Source organism: Pongo abelii, chromosome 14 (genome assembly GCF_028885655.2).
Source record: "Pongo abelii isolate AG06213 chromosome 14, NHGRI_mPonAbe1-v2.0_pri, whole genome shotgun sequence".
Lineage (NCBI taxonomy): Eukaryota > Metazoa > Chordata > Mammalia > Primates > Hominidae > Pongo > Pongo abelii.
This window is the reverse complement of record NC_071999.2, coordinates 27,148,107-27,163,699: the sequence shown is the minus strand read 5'-3', so window position 1 is coordinate 27,163,699 and position 15,593 is coordinate 27,148,107. Positions and strand designations below refer to the sequence as shown.

Sequence of the window (15,593 nt, the reverse complement as noted above, 5' to 3'; positions counted from 1 at the left end):
CTCCTGTCTCCTTCCTCCCTCTCTCATGTCTCCCTGACGTGGCCCGCTGGCCCCTGTCCAGAAACAGCTGTCTCCAGGGAGGCAGAATGCACCTCCAAGATTGGGACCCCTAAACTGTCTGATTCCAGAAACTGAGCTCTTAATTGCTGCACTATACTCTTAAGTTCCATCCTCCCCCTCACTGAGGAAGGAGGCAGACCCAGGAGTATAACAGACTCTCCTTACCTCTTTCTATATTCCATGCACCTTGCCATCATCCAGCCACAAAAGATCCCTAAGCTTCCGAGGCTTAGCAACAAAAGTACACAGGAGACTGAGCCAGAAGCAGTAACACTGACTGCCCTCCATCTCTAGCTCCCCTGATTTCTCAAGGGATGTGGTTAGAAAGGGCAAACAGAGCCCCAGGACATTCTCTGAAACATACCAGGTTGAAGGGAACTTTGTCAGGCTGCCCATCACTTTCTACATCTGGCTCTGGGTGAGAGATTGGGCCCACCTCCCTCTGCAGGAGCCCACACAGTCACACTGATTTCCCTCGGCTCTGTGGCTGCCAGGCCTTGGACCATGACCTAGGCCCACAGTGAGATGTATCCATCCCAGACCTCATACGTGAGCCGGGAACAAAAAGAATCAGGACTGGCAGAGGGTTTGGCGGCAGGAGCAGCCTCTAGTTTCCGGGGTGGTGGTGCCTCCAGGGTTAGCGAGGAGAAACTGTGGTGTCCTGTGCTCAGCAGTGCACAGTGGTTTCCTCACCAGCCTGGTTCTGTGACATTGGCAGCAACTGACCTCCTAGTTTTCCTAGATCCTGGTAGCTTTCTGAGGCTGGTTCTAGAGCCTCCTTACAGTTCTTTCTCTAATATGCCTTAAATCAATTTCATTGCTACTGAGAATGCTGACTCCCATCACATGCAATACCCATTGCCTCTAAATTAGCAGTTGTCAAACTTTTTGGTCTCAAGACCCCTTTACACTCTTGTTTTTTTGAGACATAATCTGGCTCTGTCGCCCAGGCTGGAGTGCAGTGGCGCAATCTCACTGCAACCTCCACCTCCTGGTTTCCAGCGATCCTCCTGCCTCAGCCTCCTGAGTAGCTGGGATTACAGGCACCCGCCACCACGCCTGGCTAATTTTTGTTTTTTTAGTAGAGACGGTGTTTCACCATGTTGGCCAGGCTAGTCTCAAACTCCTGACCTCAGGTGATCCACCTGCCTTGGCTTCCCAAAGTGCTGGGATCACAGCCATGAGCTACTGTGCCCAGGCCCCTTTACACTCTTAAAAATTAAGAACCTCAAAGAATTTTGTGTGGATTATATCTATTGATATTTACCATATTTGAAATTAAAACTGAAGCATTTTTAGAAGACATTAATTCATTAAAAACAATAAACTTATTGTACCTTAACATAAACATGTAACATGTTAATATAAATTAGGTGTTTTTTTAAAAAATAACTATATTTTCAAAAATTTAAAAAACTAGTGAATTGAGTAGCATTGTTTTGTTATTTGCAAATCTCTTTATTGGCTGGCTTAATAGAAGTCAATTGGAGTCATATGCCTGCTTCTCCATTCAATCTGTTTTGATTTCACACATCGTGTAGCCTTTGGATAACTCCACTCTTCACTCATGACAGAGATTTTTAAAAGACAAGTGTTTTGGCATTATGATAAAAAATAACCCATATGAGTTTCCAGAACACACTTTAAGAATCACTACTTGAAACCTTCCAAACTAATTTAAAGGACTGACAAGCCTGTTAAAGATCAGGGCTGAGCTTGTTGAGGAGTCAAATGGCCATGGCACTTTACTGCTGATGAGAAAGTGGGAATACCGGCATCAAGCAGAAGCAATCACACCCCATCCCCACCAGTTAGTTCCAGGAGAACAGCGCACCAATTCTGTTTTGTTCACTGCTCTATCTCCAGAGCCTGGAACCCCTGGTAGGCACTCAATAAGTATGTGTCGAACAAATGGCTGAAATAAATGCATCAATGTATATCTGTGTGTGTGTGTGTGTGTGTGTGTGTGTGTGTGTATGTATGAATATATAAAGATTCTATCAAAAAAATTTTAATAGAAAGATAAAAGGAAAGTACAGAGACCTTGAGTGAAAAACTACATCCTGGAACACCCAGCCTCCAGAATAGCAACCAGACAGGCGGCACCTTCACAGCCATTGCTGTACCTTGCTCATCTGTTACCCTTGCGACCCTCAGCTGCTCCCCTTTGTTGGGTAAATGATCACAGAGTGAAGAAATAGCTTATTCTTCAAGCACCGCTCCTGTCACTTGTGACTATCAAGTGGCTGTAATCCTCAAAGCTATACAATTTGTGAAGAGGCCAAGAAATTATCTAGTTATTTCCAATTTCTTTCTTCACCACAAAACCATTATTTCAAATGGAACCCTTACACCCTTGCAGGAGAAAGTGAGGTCTTGCCCTAGATGAGGCAGGAAGAGAAGACCAGAGCTGGATAGAATCCACCTCCTCCTCATCTTCCCCGTCTCCCCACTAGGCCCAGCCCCATCCCAGGAGCCACTAGCAGCCACAGCCCACCCCAGACACACCCGGGAGGCACACATGCATGGCAGCCCCTGCTTCCAGGTGGGCTAAGGTTCGACCTCATTCCCATCCCCTGACTCTGTAAGATATCCTTTGTGTCCTTAAACATTTCCTATTTGTTGCTTAAGCCAATTTGAGAAGGGTTTTGTCACTTGCAGCCAAAGTGGCCTTAATCTAGTTACTGGGCTCTCCCAGGTCCCCTAAGCCAGATGAGCCCTGCTGGGAGCCTGTGAGCTGAGGATGGAGGAAAAGACAACAACAACAACCCATGACCTCTAGCTGACCAGCGTGTTCCAGCCTATAGGGCAGGGGTCTTTCACACTAGATGAAATCAAAGTTAACCCCCTTACCTTTCTTCCAGCAAATGAAAGAGATGGAGAAAATTTAAAAAAAGAACACTTTCATTTTTGGCAAGATCTAAATGCAATTATAGCTCAGTAGATCCACAAGAAAATTGACAAGAGCCAATCCTTTGCACAAGGCATGCTCTGATTTCATGCCGTCAAATTATTTTTTAAAGGGCATTAATATTGCAGGCTGATGACTTTTAGCCCTGAGCAAATGATGCATTTTAATGTTTCTTTACACATAGCTCTCAGCCCAAGTGAAGCTGTCTTCGGCAAAGCATTAGCAAACATTTACATTTCAAAACTCAACAGAAGGGTTGTTGTTAGATATTTCTCTTCATTTTTTTCATATATGCCCTGACAGATAAATCATATTTCACATGTTAAGTGGTGTGTAGCATTCCGTTTCTAACCCCTGGCAGATCATTAGAAGATAGTGGCACCTACTTTTCAGGCCTAAAATCTAAAGATTGATTTTGAAAGGGAGGAAGAAATACAATGGCATCATCGAACACTGTTACTTTCGTGGCAGGCAGGCTCTTTTTGAAATGATAGTGTGTTTTCAGGTTTCTTTATTCCTCTGCACAAGGGAGGGCGCCAGACATTTGGTGCCTCGTGCTATGTGAGGGTCAGAGCAGGATCATCAGAGCAAACAAAGCCCAGTGGTTAATGTTTTGTTTTCCAGGTGGAGCCTAAGCCAAAATGAGCGAAACTAGGGATGAGTGAGGATTAGGATCAATAGGGAGTAGGGGCTCATTTTTCATTTTATAAACTCAAATGGATTCAGAGTTGCAGAAATCAAGGTCTTGAGCATGCAGTCAGGAGCTGCTGCATTGTAAGTCATCTTACAGTACAGTCTAGACTCTGGAGCAAAGTTGTCAAACGTATCCTAGTGTAATGGTTTGAGCATGCAAATTCTGCAGTTGGAAAGGTATGGGTTCAGAGAGACCTTGTAGAAGCCACTGCACCTCTGTAAACTTCCATTTTTCCATCTGTAAAATGGGAATAACATGTTTACCTGTCACTTTGGCTTACTGTTAAAATCCAAGGTGATAATCCATGTGATGGGGTTGGCATGGCCCCTGACTCATTTTACCTACACAATAAGAACTGCGGGCTCTTGTCATCCTTCCTTTGTAAAAGAAGCTTCCCATCCAGGCCACTCCACTATCTTCATTGCTTGTGTTTACTTCTCTCCCAGATTGACTGTGCACCCTCCTGCAAACCTTGTAAGCCCTTCCAAGAAGAATTTGAGCTAATCCTTTGGAGAAGAGAAACAATAATAACAACTGTTCTAAAATAGGATTGGAGTCATGGGTTGTATAATTCTATACCTTTACTAAAACTCGCTGAATCGTACATGCACAGTGGAGGAATTTTATGGGTATGTGAAGTATACCTCATTAAAAATAAGAACAGAAAACGGAAAGTTGCAAAGATTCGAAGAGATTAGTTGATAAAAATTAACAAATGGGTTGAAATCCCCCATTCTTGACTGCTCCTTTTTTTTTTTTTTTTTTTTTTGAGACAGAGTCTCGCTCTGTCGCCCAGGCTGGAGTGCAGTGGCACGATCTCAGCTCACTGCAAGCTCTACCTCCCTGGCTAATTTTCTTTTTTTTAAGTAGAGACGGGGTTTCACCATGTTAGCCAGGATGGTCTCAATCTCCTGACCTCGATCCACCCACCTCGGCTCCCAAAGTGCTGGGATTACAGGTGTGAGCCATCGCACCCAGCCCATATCTTCTATACAAAGGCCACCTGATATGTCTGCTTATCTCCCTTAACCCTTCTGCTCTGTGTCCCTTAGATGGGACAGCCCATCGAGACTCGTAAAGCAGGAGACCCACCTCGTCTCCCTCAACAGAGGAAATCTGCTATCCTGCTCTGGCTCACCTTTCCCTCCCCAGGTGACATTGATTAGCAGGAACTCAGTGGACATGGATGAGCTGGGGAGTTTCATGAAACTCAGACTTGGGTCTTGTTACTGAGTTGGGGGAGAACCATGAGCAACACAAGGTCCATTTTACCCAATGTTTGTGTGACCTGCCCACTTATCTCCCACACACTCATTCCTCCAAAATATTTATCCTCCTTACTTCTTCTTTGGGTGCACGATGGGCCCCAGTTAGCAGTAATGGAGATGACATTCTCTTGAAAAAAATGCCATTTGCTGTGATGTTTGCTGCTCCCATTCTTTTGAGAGCAGCAGACATCTGGATGTGGCTGCAAGATGGCTCTTTGACATCCCCAAGTCATCTTTCAGGTGCAGAGTGTCTCTGCTCCCTCTTCAGTCTCCATCACTGACCCACTGAGGTGGGCGCAAACCAGCTTGTATCAAGGTGACCATAAATGGAAAGAGAAGACAGCCCTCCTAGGTATTTGCAGAGGACACACCAACCTTCCCACCTTTCTAAAAGCTGCCCATGGCTCTGCTCTCTACTCGGGAACCCCACTACAGGTCCTCTCCCTTGCATTCAAATTGTACCCTGGACTCCAATTCCCACTTCCCACAGCTTTGCTCCTTGCTTGTGTCCTACTGAGTGTTCTCAGGATAAACAAGGTAGTTTCTTGCTGGGGTTTTTTTAACAGCCCCATCAGCGAATATAACACAAGGCAAAGGAAAATCACCAACCCAACATTGCAAATAGAAAGAGCCTAGGAAACTTCTCCCGGATTCTGTCTAAAGTTTCCTTCCCTGTGTGACTTCTTGATGAATGGACACCTATCTCCTATAGACCTCTGTCTGATCCTCCTCTTCTCCCTCCAGCCAGGGCTCTCTTCCCAACAAACCCCCTCTCCACCTAATTGTTAGCCCATAATGAGAATAAGTGTCTAAGGAGTTTCTGGCCTCTGTGCCCTCTAACTAGGGCTTTTCTGCCTTTGTTGATACCTCCAGCTCCATGCCTCCATCCCCATTACCCAGAACCCTCTGACTGGGAGGCATGGCAACCATCTCTGGAATACCAGGGGCCAGTCCTGCACCCCTGCTGTATTAGTCCATTTTCATGCTGCTGATAAAGACATACCTGAGACTGGGTATTTATAAAGAAAAACAGGTTTAATGGACTCACAGTTCCACATGGCTAGGGAGGCCTGACAATCACAGCGGAGAGGGAAAGGAATGTTTTACATGGTGGCAGGCAAGCAAAGAATGAGAACAAAGTGAAAGGGGTTTCCCCTTATAAAACCATCAGATCTCATGAGATTTATTCACTACCACGAGAACAGTATGGGGGAAACTGCCCCCATGATGCAATTATCTCTCACTGGATCCCTCCCACAACACAAGGGAATTATGGGAGCTACAATTCAAGATGAGATTTGGGTGGGGACACAGCCAAACCATATCACCTGCTTTCTCCAAACTGATGACAGCCCCATCTGATGTTCAGGTGTCCAAAACAGCTCCTACCCTTGTTGAGAGTGTGCCCATTACCCCATCACCCTGGTACCACCAAGGAGTACCTGTCTGGGTTCTCAGCAGGCTGGAGGAGGCCCTCCAGTCACACAAGCAGTGAGCACAGTGAGCAGTTTTCCTTCAGCGTCTCATCATCTCAGCTCTCCTCCAGAACAGCTTAGAACAAAGCCCAGGGTGATCTGAGCATGCCCTACCAGTCTCCCTCATGCCTTCCACTTCCAGCCAGCCGTGGACCAGCTCACTCATAGCCCTCTGCCTCCCTCTCAGGTCTCCCCTTCTGGGGAGCTGCTGTCTGTTCCTGCAGCTGCCTCAGCAACTCCTGGAGAGTGGTTTGTAGCCAGCACCTGCAATCGCTCAAGACGGGTCTGCCCTGAAGGCCCATTCTCACAGCAGGTGCAGGGGAGGCTGACTCACCCATAACTCCCGCTAATTGAGCCTCTGCACTCCCCTGGTTTCATTGGGTTCTGAGTAATTATGAAAGGAAGACCTCAAGCCCTTGCTGTGGAGTCTCCATTGACTGGTGAGTTGTGAATGGGGAGGGTCTTATTGATCAGGTTCTAATTGGAGCCCTGATTTCTCCTTTGACTGAAGGATCTGTCTCAGGAATGGCGAGTATAGGATTCAGAGGCTGCCTCTCACCCCTCCAGTGCCTGAAACAGACATCACTAATGGATCTCAGCACATTCTCCTAGCTCAGTATTCTTTCCGGCACTGCACTCCTGGCAGCCGCTATGACGGTGGCTGGCACTCAGTGGGTGACCTCACTGGCCTCCCTGCCTGGGTGTGAGGTGCTCTACCATATGTTGCCTGGGATCTGCATGATTTTTTTTCTTCCCTCAGAGAATCTATTATTTAGTTGGAAAAAAAAAAAAACAAGATCTATTGGATTAAAATGATTTTTTAAAGAACTAGACACTTGGGTTGACTAATGCTTTTTTTTTCATAAGAGAAGGAAGGCTAAAGTATAATGGGGTAACCAGGGATGACCAATACTTAATGAATGCCTGTATGAGGCAGGATAAGACCTAGATTTTTCCCTAATGGTAATCAGTTAAGAATGTGGGAGACACCTTGGAAACAGCGACTGAATCACACAGACCCAGTTTAAATTTCAGCTCTACTACTTTCGAGCCACGTTACCTCCTCTTTCCTAAGTCTCAGTTTCCCTGACTATGAAATGGGAGCAACAATATCTGAAACATAGGGCTGATGTGAGTATTAAATGAAAAAAAAAATGAAAGTGCCAAATTCCTACCTGTAGCCCTGGCCTCTCCCCTGAGCTCTGACTGGTAAATCCAGCTGCCTGCCAGGCCTCCCCAGGTGGGAGCCTGCAGCATCACACACTTGCCATGGCCAAAAGAGATGCCAGTTTCCTTCTGAGCCTGGTCCTCCCACAACCCTTCTCCTCTCATTCAGTCTCATCACCATCCACACCCCAAACCTGAGGGTCCTTTGATTCCCCCCTTTCTCACCCACATTGCCAGTATCAGTCCACTAGTAGCCCTGCCAGTCCCAACTCCAATGATGTCCTAAGTCCATTTGCTTCCTTCCATCTCCACCAAGGCCACCCTAGGCTCTCTGGACTTTGCAATGGCCCCTCCCTCTACTGCACCCACACCTATGCTCCATGGCCTGTTTCTCACAGAGCATCCCAATGTAAGACAGGTAACACTACCCGCTGGCTTGGACTCCTCATGGCACTTGGAATAAAACCCAGACCCCCTTCCGTGACCTCCACAGTCCTACCGAGGTCCTACTAAGCCTCAGCCTAACTTCCAGACTTGATGTCCTGCCACACACTCCGTGAAGGACTGATTAAACAAATGCCTGCCTAACACGCATTAGTTTCCATCTTCCTTTGCTTTCTCGAAGAAAAATGAAAACATTCATATGGCACCTCAGGGTTGTCCTGATAGGGATCTGAAGTTTATCCCACCCTGCGACACTTCCCCACCTCCCTGATCAATGGAAAAATTAGGGTCATCGCCACCACTGCTAGTCACAGTTTTCTACCTAGGGCTTAAGCTTTGTCTTCCAACATCGTCCGTTCTTCTAAGTTCACACTGTTTTCTTTTCATTGTGCACCTATGTGCCACCACACCGCAGAAAAAGCAGGCAAAGCAAGACCTGCGGAAGTAATGAAAACTCTTTGGTGCCCCCTTGTGGTCATGTCTAGTTAGCCTGCGGAGACGGGACTGTAGGCTGCTCTAGGGTCTCTGCAGAGCGGTGCCTGAAGCTGGAAAAAGAAGTCCTTCCAGGTGCCAGTCTTAGAGATGTACATCCTCCACACCCAGGAAGAGGCATCCAGGTAGAAATGCTTGACAGTCAACTTCTCTAAGTCTCAGATTCCTGATTGTTAAAATGAGTATAATGATTCCTGCCCAGCCATCCGAGGAAGGGTATTGTGAAGCTATACCATGAGATCTGTACTTTTTCTGTTGCTTTAAAAAAAAAAAAAAGTGTATTCCAGTACTCAGTCTTCACAAATTCTACAATGTTTCTCCTGCCTCTGCACCCTTGTCTGTTCCTACGAACTTTCTGTAATCCCCAAATGAGTCAGGCAGGATGGGAGTGAGGACGTGCTTGAGATAATGTGTCTGACAAAGAGGTGCCATATGCTGCTCGGCGTCATACGAAAATGTACCGGAGAAAATGTCAGCAGCAAGACTCGGCAAGTGATGAGGCAGAAAGTGGGGGTGCTGCCATCTCCTCCTCCCTCACACCGCGCCGGAAAGCTCGAGAGCAGACACTGGCTTCTGGCATCGACAAAGGAATGGGAGGCCGGGTGAAAAGTCAAGTATCTGTGATTACGAAAATTAACCCTAATCTCCTGAGTTTCCAACTCTTTTAGAATTCCTATCTGGAAGACATATTCACCTTTGCACCCAAGCCTACCGAAGTGTTTGTACCAAAGAGGTACTTAATAAAGAGGCAATGTGTGAATGAATGAGTTAATAAATGAGTGTATAAACCTGATTTCAAGGAAAGGTTGGCGATGTCTACAGCCTCCCACTCTGAAGCTGCTTATTTCTTTTTCTTTCTTTTTTTCTTTTTTTTTTTTTTTTTTTTTTTTGGAGTCTCTGTCACCCAGTCTGGAGTGCAGTGGCATGATCTCAGCTCACTGCAACTTCCGGCTCCAGGGTTCAAGCAATTCTCCTGCCTCAACCTCCCAAGAAGCTGGGATTACAGGCACTTGCCATCACACCTGGCTAATTTTTGTATTTTTAATAGAGATGGGGTTTCACCATGTTGGCCAGGCTGGCCTCGAACTCCTGACCTGAAGTGATCTGCCTGCCTTGGCCTCCCAAAGTTCTGGGATTACAGGCGTGAGCTACTGCACCTGGCCCTGAAGCTGCTTACTTTCTAGCCCTACCCAAGCCCAAGGACACTGTATCTGTCTCCTGTAAGGCTCAGCTTTTTCTATATGTCTTATTTTGAGTACAGTAAAAAAAGGATCATGACTGATTTTGTCATAAATGCCTGGAACCTTTAAATCCCTCTCTCTGCATAGCTAATTTTGCATTGTCTGCCTATCACATGGTTTTAATCTGATTAAAGAAATCTGCCTAACAGTAACAGTGAAAATGGACAACTTTTTCTTCCAAATAAGTAGTTCTTAACTCTGGCCGACCGTTACAATGGGCTGGAAAGCTTGTACCACATAAACACACACACACATACACACACACACACACACACACACACACACACACCCCAACAGCCAGGCCCCATCCCAGACCTATTAAATTAAAATCTCTATGGCTCAGGACCTGGGCATCGGCATTTTTGAAATCTCCTTAGCTTGTTCTAATGTGCATCCAGGATTAAAAACCCCTTCCAAGAATGCGCTGGCCTTTGCCCAGAGAGCACAGACTCACCAATTATAAATGAAACAAAAGCAAGATTTTATGTTGCCTCCTAGGCAACCTCAGGCCCAAGCAAAGAAAAAAAGGAAGATTCTCTATCCCAGGAGTGATAAAGAGTTCGGTGTTCACTCCTTCTTGGATATCTTGCTTGTTAATGGCCAAGAAGGGGAGGGGACCCCAAAAAGCTGGATCTGCCTTGACCAGGTTGAACAGAGACAGTAATTTGGGAGCAGGTTCCAGCAGATGTGATGGCGTCAGCATAGGCTTCAGTGTGGTCGTGACAGTGCAGTCTGGCTTGCGTCATGGCGATGGGGAAGGGAGGGTGGGTGTGGGGGCACTAACTGGGTGGAGACTGGGCTTTCAACGCAAATAGCCAGACATTCAGGGTATGCTGCCTGTGCATAAGGAACCCACTGTTCATTTACAATTATGCTTTCAAAAGCCACTCATATATTTCACACATGGCACATAAACCTAAATTCAATCTGCTACATTGTAATTTCTTGCTTTTAATTTAGGGCCTCGGGGCTTTAGCTAATTTAAGGGACAATCTGGTGATGAAGAGGAGACCATCTTTTTACAAAAACATCATTAGCATAAGGCACTGCTCCCCAAATTTAGAGCCCAGTGGTGACTTTCCAAATCTTACCTGTACTTGAAGAGCCTTCTAAGCTCTGCACCTGAACCACATAAAATAAAGTCCATCTACCAGGTAGCAAATCATGGCAACGTCCATCTCCTATTTTCCACCAAACCGTTTGTTCATTTAAAGTCTCTGTGCTCTTAAACATTAGATGGCAGCCTTTGAAATTGCAGAATAAACATGAGCACGATTCATCCCTTTACTGTGCTCAGTGATCTGAGCGGCGTCCTGGTGGTGCTCCGAAAGAACAGCAGTCCCCGCTTCATCAACAAGCCCCAAGCCGAGATCAAAAGTCCCACCCCAGGCTCGGGTACCAATTGCTTGTCACTGACAGACAGGAGTATCGACAGACCGGTCCTTTGTGTCTGATGGAAACATGAAGGAGACAGGCTCACGGAAGTGGAGGCACTGGCTCAAAGGGAGAGAACGCTGACTGGAGTTTCTTGTGATTGCATCAGCCAGATCCAAGCAAGTGCTCTGAGCCTGAGTGTCCCACACAGGGCAAGGCCTTCAGACGAACTTTTGACCACAGCGAAGAGTAAGTTACAGTCACTAACACTGATTTTCTGAGAGCTCGTCACTGGGATCTACTGCAAAATAGCCTGGGCTTTCAAAAAGCATCACTTCCCTCTGTCTCACCCTCAACTCCCCATCCTCACCTACTTCCCCCTCTGTCCTTCACAAGTGCCTGACACATAGAGGACACTCAATAAACATTTGTAGCAAAGTTCCCAAATCGCAAATAAACAACCCTCCATTAGAAAGCTAACCCAGACAGGGTGCGGTGGTTCACACCTGTAATCCCAGCACTTTGGGAGGCCAAGGAGGGCAGATTGCTTGAAACCAGGAGTTCAAGACCAGCCTGGGCAACATGTCAAGACTCTGTCTCTTCAAAAAATACAAAAATTAGCCAGGCGTGGTGGTGCACACCGACTACTCAGTAGACTGAGGTGAGAGGATCGTTTGAGCCCAGGAGGTCAAAGCCACAGTGAGTTGTGATGGTGCCACTGCACTCCAGCCTGGGAGACAGAGACCCTGTTTTAAAATAAAAAAAGAAAGAAATCTAACCCATAAAACAAGAGAGAAAGAAATGCAGCATACATTCTCTTCTTTTATGGGAAGATTTTTTGTCCAGAACGCTTTTACTCACTGTAAGCACTCAATCTTAAACAATCACAAACTCCCTAAAGAGTGAAGAAAACAGGCATTGCTGAAGCACTGTCTGCACATGGCTGAATGGCCCTGAGGCCCCAGAGTGGGGAGCAGGAGTCTTGGCACCGCCCTTGTGATTAAACGGTTCAGTGAGTGAAAGCCTCCTATGTGTAAGTCCTGGTAATTCTTCCACTTCCTTCTTCTACCAAAGAATGGGATTTAGTGAAGAAATCTCTAAGACAGGAAGACAAAGATGAACAGGAGGTGGTCTCTACTTTGGAAGAACTAACGTGGAGATGGAAAAGATGGGTGTTTGTTTATTTGCTCAATAAAGCACCTACCGAATATCTGCTGTGTGCCAGGCACAAAACAGACACGGTCTCTACCACATCAAATTTAGAATTTATGGAAACACAAAGGAATCCACTCATCTCACAGACAACTGTGAAACTGCTTCCGAGGCAAATGTGAAAAGGGAGATGCACCCGGTTAGAAGCGCCCATGACAGGCAGATGGAGCCAGGTAAGAAGTGTCCATGACACGGAGCTGGGGCCCAGTGAGAGGTGCCCATGACACGGACATGGGGCCTGGCCAGGCGCTCAGCAGAACCCCAGGCAAAGGACACTTGAACAAAGGTCTAAAGGATGAAATGGAGATAATATGGTGAGAGGGGTTGAGACGATGTTCCAGGCAGTGGGAACCATCTACACCGGAACTTGGGGCACTATGCAGAGGGGCCGCCAGTGAGGCAAGGAAAGCTGGTGAGACCCGGACCCCGAAGGCCCTTACAAGTCTTGTAAAAGTAGTTGGGGATTCTCTCCTAAGGGAATAACGTTAGGTTTTTATTGGGGAAAAGGTGCAGAAGTGGGTATTGGAGGTAACCTAATCAGAACTGTTTTTAGAAAAGATGACTCTGCTGCTTGGAGAGTGGATGGGAAGAGGCCACAATGATGTGGGCCAGCCAGGACAGGGGTTCCATTTATGTAACCATTAAGTGGAGTTGGGAGCTGGCCTTTTAGGTAATCACTGAAGATGAAAATCACACATAATTAACATTATCCTTTTTTTTTTTTTTTTTTTTTTTTGTAGAATTTGATGAAAAACTTTTTTTTTTTTTTTTTCTTTTATTATTATTATTATTATTATCATCATTATTATACTTTAGGTTTTATGGTACATGTGCGCAATGTGCAGGTAAGTTACATATGTATACATGTGCCATGCTGGTGCGCTGCACCCACCAACTTGTCATCTAGCATTAGGTATATCTCCCAATGCTATCCCTCCCCCCTCCCCCCACCCCACAACAGTCCCCGAAGTGTGATGTTCCCCTTCCTGTGTCCATGTGTTCTCATTGTTCAATTCCCACCTATGAGTGAGAATATGCGGTGTTTGGTTTTTTGTTCTTGCGATAGTTTACTGAGAATGATGATTTCCAATTTCATCCATGTCCCTACAAAGGACGTGAACTCATCATTTTTTATGGCTGCATAGTATTCCATGGTGTATATGTGCCACATTTTCTTAATCCAGTCTATCATTGTTGGACATTTGGGTTGGTTCCAAGTCTTTGCTATTGTGAATAATGCGGCAATAAACATACGTGTGCATGTGTCTTTATAGCAGCATGATTTATAGTCCTTTGGGTATATACCCAGTAATGGGATGGCTGGGTCGAATGGAATTTCTAGTTCTAGATCCCTGAGGAATCGCCACACTGACTTCCACAAGGGTTGAACTAGTTTACAGTCCCACCAACAGTGTAAAAGTGTTCCTATTTCTCCACATCCTCTCCAGCACCTGTTGTTTCCTGACTTTTTAATGATCGCCATTCTAACTGGTGTGAGATGGTATCTCATTGTGGTTTTGATTTGCATTTCTCTGATGGCCAGTGATGGTGAGCATTTTTTCATGTGTTTTTTGGCTGCATAAATGTCTTCTTTTGAGAAGTGTCTGTTCATGTCCTTCGCCCACTTTTTGACGGGGTTGTTTGTTTTTTTCTTGTAAATTTGTTGGAGTTCATTGTAGATTCTGGATATTAGCCCTTTGTCAGATGAGTAGGTTGCGAAAATTTTCTCCCATTTTGTAGGTTGCCTGTTCACTCTGATGGTAGTTTCCTTTGCTGTGCAGAAGCTCTTTAGTTTAATGAGATCCCATTTGTCAATTTTGGCTTTTGTTGCCATTGCTTTTGGTGTTTTAGACATGAAGTCCTTGCCCATGCCTATGTCCTGAATGGTAATGCCTAGGTTTTCTTCTAGGGTTTTTATGGTTTTAGGTCTAACATTTAAGTCTTTAATCCATCTTGAATTGATTTTTGTATAAGGTGTAAGGAAGGGATCAAGTTTCAGCTTTCTACATATGGCTAGCCAGTTTTCCCAGCACCATTTATTAAATAGGGAATCCTTTCCCCATTTCTTGTTTTTGTCAGGTTTGTCAAAGATCAGATAGTTGTAGATATGTGGCATTATTTCTGACGGCTCTGTTCTGTTCCATTGATCTATATCTCTGTTTTGGTACCAGTACCATGCTGTTTTGGTTACTGTAGCCTTGTAGTATAGTTTGAAGTCAGGTACTGTGATGCCTCCAGCTTTGTTCTTTTGGCTTAGGATTGACTTGGCGATGCGGGCTCTTTTTTGGTTCCATATGAACTTTAAAGTAGTTTTTTCCAATTCTGTGAAGAAAGTCATTGGTAGCTTGATGGGGATGGCATTGAATCTGTAAATTACCTTGGGAAGGATGGCCATTTTCATGATATTGATTCTTCCTACCCATGAGCATGGAATGTTCTTCCATTTGTTTGTATCCTCTTTTATTTCCTTGAGCAGTGGTTTGTAGTTCTCCTTGAAGAGGTCTTTCACATCAAAAAAAAAAAAAAAAAAAAAAAAAAAAAAAAAAATTAACATTATCCTCAAAAATTCCTTAGCCATTAAAAATCAGTAAAGTGACATCTCCAGTAGGCCCAGGCCAGCCAGCATTGGAATCGATCACCGATTCTTTGATGGAGCCCCCGATTAAGGTATCTGCGTTTGGGGTCGAGGTTGTAAGATATAGATTAGATAAGCTAGCTAGCTAATGGTTGAACACTTGGTTCTCATCCAGCTTGGAGAGATGATCCCCCGCCTGGAAGGCTGTGGGAACCAAGCCTGAGCAAGGAACAGCAGATTCACACCTTTGATTTCACATTCACTGCAGGGTACATTCTCTGTGAGTGCATTAATCGGCTTGGGCTGTCATCACAAAATGCCAGGACTGGGTGGCTTACACAACAGAAATCTCTTCTTTCACCATTCTGGAAGCCTAAGACAAAGGTGTCAGCAGGGTTTGTTTCTCCTGAGGCCTCTCTCCTTGGCTTGCAGACAGCTGCCCTCTCACTGTGTGCTCACCTGGTCTTTTGTCTGTCCACATGCATCCCTGGTATCTCTTTGTGTGTCCAAATATCCTCTTCTTATAAGGGCACCTGTCAGGGTGCATTAGAGCTCACCCTAAGGACCTCATTTTAACTGAATTGCCTCTTTAATGCCTTGCCTCCAAATGGAGTCACATTCTAATATACTGAGGTTAGGGTTTCAATTTACAAATTTTGGGGAGATAGGCAAAAATCTCT

General features: G+C 45.4%; 1 protein-coding gene and 1 long non-coding RNA gene across 3 annotated transcripts in view; both read right to left on the bottom strand.

The window, feature by feature from the left end:
- The window catches only part of LOC129049655 (uncharacterized), a 60,884-nt gene extending 49,131 nt beyond the window's left edge, over positions 1-11,753 (bottom strand). For both annotated transcript variants that reach the window (XR_010136654.1, XR_010136655.1), the window contains exon 1: positions 10,844-11,753. This is a non-coding gene — a long non-coding RNA (uncharacterized LOC129049655). The remainder of the gene's footprint in view (positions 1-10,843) is intronic.
- Positions 1-15,593, bottom strand: part of LOC100453345 (phospholipid-transporting ATPase IB) — a 534,685-nt gene that overhangs the window by 328,955 nt on the left and 190,137 nt on the right. The window lies entirely within an intron of this gene.